The sequence below is a fragment of the Myotis davidii genome, unplaced genomic scaffold (assembly GCF_000327345.1).
Source record: "Myotis davidii unplaced genomic scaffold, ASM32734v1 scaffold205, whole genome shotgun sequence".
Lineage (NCBI taxonomy): Eukaryota > Metazoa > Chordata > Mammalia > Chiroptera > Vespertilionidae > Myotis > Myotis davidii.
The window spans coordinates 7,256,799-7,263,302 of record NW_006297573.1 but is presented as its reverse complement, the minus strand read 5'-3'; positions in this window follow the sequence as shown (position 1 = coordinate 7,263,302).

The window sequence follows — 6,504 nt, the reverse complement described above, 5'->3', positions numbered from 1 at the left end:
TATACACTTTTTCTTCTGGAATAACTTTTGTGTGATTATACTTTTCTAGAACTTTACCTACCTATGTAAAGGTGTAAACTTATTACTATAAGGTTGTTCATCTTATTATATGAACATCTCTTTATATCTGAGGCTCTAGAACAATGGTTCTCAACCTTCCTAATGCCACAACCCTTTAATACAGTTCCTCATGTTGTGGTGACTCCCAATTTAATTGCTACAAATTGAACATAATTAAAGCATAGTGATTAATCACAAAAACAATATGTAATTATATATGTGTTTTCCGATGGTCTTAGGCGATCCCTGTGAAAGGGTCATTCAACCCCCAAAGTGGCCGCGACCCACAGGTTGAGCACCGCTGCTCTAGAAAGATGCCCTCACCTTTTTCTTGATATTGTTTACCTGGGCCTCATCCCTTTTGTCATAATTACTCTAATATGAAGGGTAAACAGTGTAAGCAGTAGTTTTCAAAAATCAATTTTTAACTTTTTGGTTTCTTTTTATTGTATATGTTTCATTGCATTAACTTCTGCTTCTGCTTTTGATTTTGCCTATTCTGTTTCTACTGTCTGAGATGTTTAACTCATTAATTCTCAACACTTTCTCTTTCTCTCTCTCTCCCAGTGTGTGTGTGTGTGTGTGTGTGTGTGTGTGCACGCTCACACGTGCGCACACATAAAACTTTTCCCGTCTGTGTGGCTTAACTGCATTCTATAAAGTTCGGTATGTGTTAATATTTGGATAGAGATATCCAGTCTATGATATGTTTGTGTTATTCAAAGTCACTATATCTTTAATTATTTTTGTCTGTTTTCCTAATATTTATTGAAAAAAGAATTTAAAAATCTCCTATTGTGATTAATGACTTCTCTGTTTTTCCTTGTATTTCTGTCATTACTTCACATATTTTTACAATAAATATGGATTCATATCTTGGTTAATAAAAAATTTTATGTTAAGATATCTTTAGTTCTGATATTAATATAACAAATCAATTTGATTAGTATTTTCACAGCATGTTTTTTTTAATTTTTTTTATTTCACTCTTTGTTTTAGATGTGATTATTGTGAACATTATGCAGCACAACCTTTTTAAATCTAGTCATGTAATCATTTTTTAAGTAGACACTGGATTTCTTTAAATGTAATATAACTACTTATCTGCAATTCTATTTTATCCTTTTTTTATGTTTTACACCTGACCTTTGTTTCTTTCTGTCTCCTCTCTTTACTCCTTTGGAATGATGAATGTTATCATTCCATATTTTCCTTTTCTTTAGCTTGTTGACAATATGATTCTCCAGTCTTTAGGTTTCCATTAGCTCTTGAGAAGTCAGTTGTCATTCTTTTGAAGGTAATTGCTCTTTTTCTCTAGCTGTTTTTAATTTTGTTTTATTTGCCTTAATGTTCTCCAGTTTCACTATAACCTTTCTCAGTATAAATTTCTCTTTATTTATCCTGCTGCACAATTGTTGGATTTTAAAAAACTGGATTGTTACATTAGTCTATCATTAATTCCAGAAATTCTAATCAATTATCTCTGCAATCAATTGCCTCTACCCCATTCTTTATTCTGCCTCCTTCTAGAATTTCATTCTAGACACATTAAGGAAAAAAAAAAAGGTGAAACAAAAACCAAGGACACATTAAGCATTCTCATTCTATCTACCATATTTCTTTTTTTTTGCGGGGGGTGGGGGAGGGGGGCGGGCAGTTCTCTCCATCCTCCGTTCTAGATACTATTTCCCAACTTCCCAGTTGCTAGTCATTTCTTTAGCTGTGCTTCACTTGTTGAGTTTTTAATTTTAATTATTCATCTCTTTGTCTCTGGAAATAACATTTGATGTTTTCAATTCTGCTAATCTTTTTTCTTCTTATACCTTCAACATATTTAAGGCTTATCTTTTTTAATTAAACATTATAAATATGATTTTTAATGCTTGCTTACGTTTGATACTACCAATACAGGAGGGCTTTTTAAGTTTCTTTCTATTGTTTCTCATTCAAATCCCTTGAGTCCTTGGTACCTACTTAGCATTTACTTTCCATTGTTACTGCACTCCTAAATTTTTTGGAGACCTAAATTCTAGATAAAGCCTTATTCTAGAGAGGATTCAACTTCTTCTGCTGAGCACCAGAGGGCACTACCAATCAAGGAGCACTACCAACCAAGGTAAGGCGTGAAGTCTCCTGGGTCCCCAGGTGATGTGCAAATCCATGTGAGGGCCATCCCATAGTCACCACTTCTCTAGGACATTAAAAAAAATATTACATTCTTTATTCGGTGTCAAGGTAACCTGTCTGCAGTCATCTTCAAAAGAGGTAGTCTGTTGTTTGGTTTTTTTTTTCATGTTTGTTTTTGTTTTATTTTGCCCGTAATTACCCTGCTGTTCACCAAACCTGACAAGTATCCAAAACCAAAGCCCAAATTTGGCTAGATCAGCAGCATATGTTCCAGGATGCATTTTTTTTTCCCAGTAAAAATCCCATGTTTTTACTCTACCTGCGATGACTATGTAAATTTTCTTCTCTGCACGCTAAGGTGTGTTAGCAGCTTGAAAGAACTTGGTGCTTTTTAAGGGAAATCTATTTGAATATCTCAGCAGCTGCCATCTTCACATAGATTATTACTGTAACATTTTGGTTTACAACATAGCTTTGCAAAGTTGCAGATACATAGATATGTTTACTAGTATTTGATGATCAAAGCCAAACACGAGCTACAAGGCATTATATCATACTAGTAGAGCAAAAGGATTTTAACTTCATATCAAATGTAGATTTTTTTTATTTTAAAATTTAGTACCTTAGCATTTTAAAAAGGAGTCAAAATTTACATGTAAGTTATGATTCATTAAAAAGTAGTAATTTTTTTAGTATGATATTAGCTGGAGGATTACGGCTAAGCCACAAGAAACATTGTGTACTTTTAACACTAGTAAGTAAAAAAGAAAAATTCCTTTGAAGAGCAGTCTACTCTCCTAATTTCCTTAATAAATTTAGGATATTCAGTGATTTAAATCTGTGGTACCCAATTGGGCTCTATGAATCATGTTTACTAATTCCATAATATAATGTTGGAACACATTTTATTTCTATTCCTCTACTTAACTATTTTAATATGAAGATTCAAATTATACATCATCTCTATTTTCTCCACTTAAAAATTAGGTAGGATATAGTAATACAAGGAGATGTTCTAGAGGGATTCGTTATTTAATGTTTCTAAAGTCCTGCACAAATGCCAAACTCATTACAGTGTGCATGCTGGCAAGTGGCTAGGGTTTAGGAGATAATGCAAGAGCACACATAAATCAAAATTTCAACATGAACAACCTTCTTTTTGGACCAGAGAATGATTAATCACATCACTGACATCGTGTATGCAGGTTCTTGTTTAATAAGTAACAGTTGACACCTTCAGGTTAGGTTACACCTTCAGCCTCCTCCCTTTCCCTTTCACGCAGCGGTGGTGGGGGTGGGGAGAACAACGGCCAATTCTGTGTAGACGCTGAGTGCCTTTCAAATTATAGTCGAGAAAATGCCCAGACTGTCTAACTTTCACCCCCCTGGGAAGAAAAGGTGGAATTGTCGTGTCATAGTAAATTGTTCCCAGACTTCAGATGGATTACTTTGGAAGATGATACTTAGAGTACTTTCTGTCGACAGCAGTGCCAGTAAATAAATTCAGAATTGAAGAATTCTCACTACCTAAACTATTACCTTCCTGCTCCTAGCCATCATGTTCTCTTGCAAAGGTTATTGCAAGAGCCTCCTTGTTCAGTAAGCATTGACTCAAAAACAGAACTAATATGATATGTGTGTGTGTATATATATATATACATACACACGCATACATACAGTAGTTGATGCCGCAGTCTTGAAGTAGAATTTCTTCTACTTAGTGCAAGTTCAGATTTTGCTCTTAAGGCCATCAAATAACTGGATGAGGCCCACTCACATTATTGAGGGTAATATCCTTGATTTAGTCAACTGATAGGTGATGTTAACCACAGTAGGTATTACCTTCACAGTAACACCTGGATTAGTATTTAAAAGAATAACTGGGTGCTATTTCCCAGCCAACTTTACACGTAAAACTAACCACTGGGTCTCCTATCTAGTTTCCTAGTTTATTCCTGTGTCCTACTCCCTACTATCTATTTCTAACATGGCAGTCACAGTGATTCTTGAAGGCATAAACCATATCAATGTTATTCTCCTTCAAACCTTCCAATAACTCCTCAAGTACTCTCAGCTAAATCCAATTTCCTCATAAAAGGACCCAAGGACTTGAGTGATCTGGTCCTCTATGACATGTCTTCATCCTCTGCTGTTCTTACCCTGGTCAAATGGTGCTATCTTACATTCCCCAACATATCAGGTACATTTCATCCTAGAACCTCTGAGCTGTTTATTCTGTTTGAAATATTCTTCTGCTAAGACATAAACATGAATAATCTCTTCCTCCTTCAAAATTTTGCTCAAATATCACCCTCTCAATGTATATCTGCTTTCTGGTCTAACTTTTTTCCCCATAGCATATATTACCTTATAAAATACTATGTAATTTAATTTTTAAGTAGATGTTATTTATTGCTTCCCTCTGCCTGCCAGAATGTAACCTCAACAAAGGCAGTAATCTTAGTTTATTGGTCTCTAATTTAGCCCATGCGCCTAGCTCAGTATCTGGATATAGTAGTTATTCAATAAACATTTCCTGAATGAATGAATCAATTTAGGTTAATTCTCCATGAATGGCTTCCCAGTTATTAATTGTAATACATCTAACAGCTTCAGTTTACATTCTCTTTTTTATTGTTCTATAATTCCACTTTTAGACAGATCATTTAATCTAATTTTTTCTGCTTTTATGATCTTTCTATTTTTTAAAGGAAGTGATTTTTTTAAACATAATATTCATATCATATTATATTAACAAGTTAATTAGAGTGAGAATAAGTAAGATATGTGCAATTAATTAAAGTAATTGGATTACGGAAATTAGGCTTCTTGAGTTATAGAAAGTGTTTGAGTGGAAAATAACCATGGACTTGCTGAGGTAACCATGCAAAAGAGACACATTTTCAAAGCTATCATGTTGGAGAATTTCAGTTTGTTTCAAGAATGATATTTAGCCTCATTTCTATTACATACATTTATCAAATTGATTTACTAGTAAATAGTAATAATCATTCATTGAAACCACTCCTTTAACTGAAAGACATAAATTGAACTTGAAAACTGAAAGACTCATAATGCTTTGGGTGTTGCTGACAAAGGTGCTTACCAAGATGGCAGTGCAAAAACTTCATGATAACATAGAAATGGTTTGTAAAGAAACATGCTATGGCAGACATGGAAAGAGACATTCATTGTATCCTTAAGCAGGTAGCTTCTCTTCCTAAGACTCACTTTGGAACCACATGAGGAGCTGACAATGCTATAATCAAGTGGGTGGTGTCAATGAACAGACCCCTATTGACCTATAAAAGGCTGCTAGGTTTATAGATGGCAGTCCCAAGGTGCAAAAACAGCATCCTGTTTGAAATACTATGTCACTAAGACCAGCAGATTCAAAGACTGATTTTGCATGCATTTTTCTTTTCGTGATGGGAGAATTGAATAATCATAAAAGCCCACTATGTTTGGGTTTTTACAGACTCGTGAATGGTGGGCAATGATTTGGCTCTACAGTCAGGCAGATGAGCAATGGAAAACAGTGCTATTAGCATAATGTTTGCATGGAGCATGGCCCTATGGAAATTACTATGGGAAATTAGGGACACCTTCAGTTAGGAGGTATTGGAAAGGGTAACAGGATAGTGATAAATGGGGAAGCAGTAAAATTAATATTAAGGACAAAGGAAAATGAAAATTCAAAATCCCTAAGACAGATGCATGCTTGGTATGGTCAAGATAGTCCAGTTATGCAATATTCAGTATATGGTCAGAGAAAGCAGTTGGTACTGAGATCACACAGTTTGCATGAGGTCATCTATATACACTGAGTGGCCAGATTATTATGAGCACCTGACATTTGTAGGCAAATTATCTATAATTTTGTTACAAGAGGGCCAGACTATTATAAATAGGGAAGCAAGTTGTTTACCATGACAGTAGAAGTGATTTTTTCCTGAAGATATGGGTAAACAACGCGATTTAACAACCTTTGGACGTGGGATATATTTGAACGTGAGTGGCCAGATTATTATGACCACTCAATCAGTACTTCTTTGGGCCACCTTTTGCCTTCAATACTGCGAAGATTCTTCTTGGCATTTCAAATTCCACGAAATGTTGAAAGGTGATGCGAGGAATCTGACACCATGCCTGATGAATAGCACTGTCCAGTTCTGTGAGATTTGGTGGTTGTGGAACCAGCTGCCTGATGGTTCTTTTACCTTCGTCCCACAAATGCTCAATTAGATTGAGATCTGGTGATTGTGGGTACCACCTAAGCAAGGTAAAGTCTCCCTCATGTTCTTGAAACCACTCCTG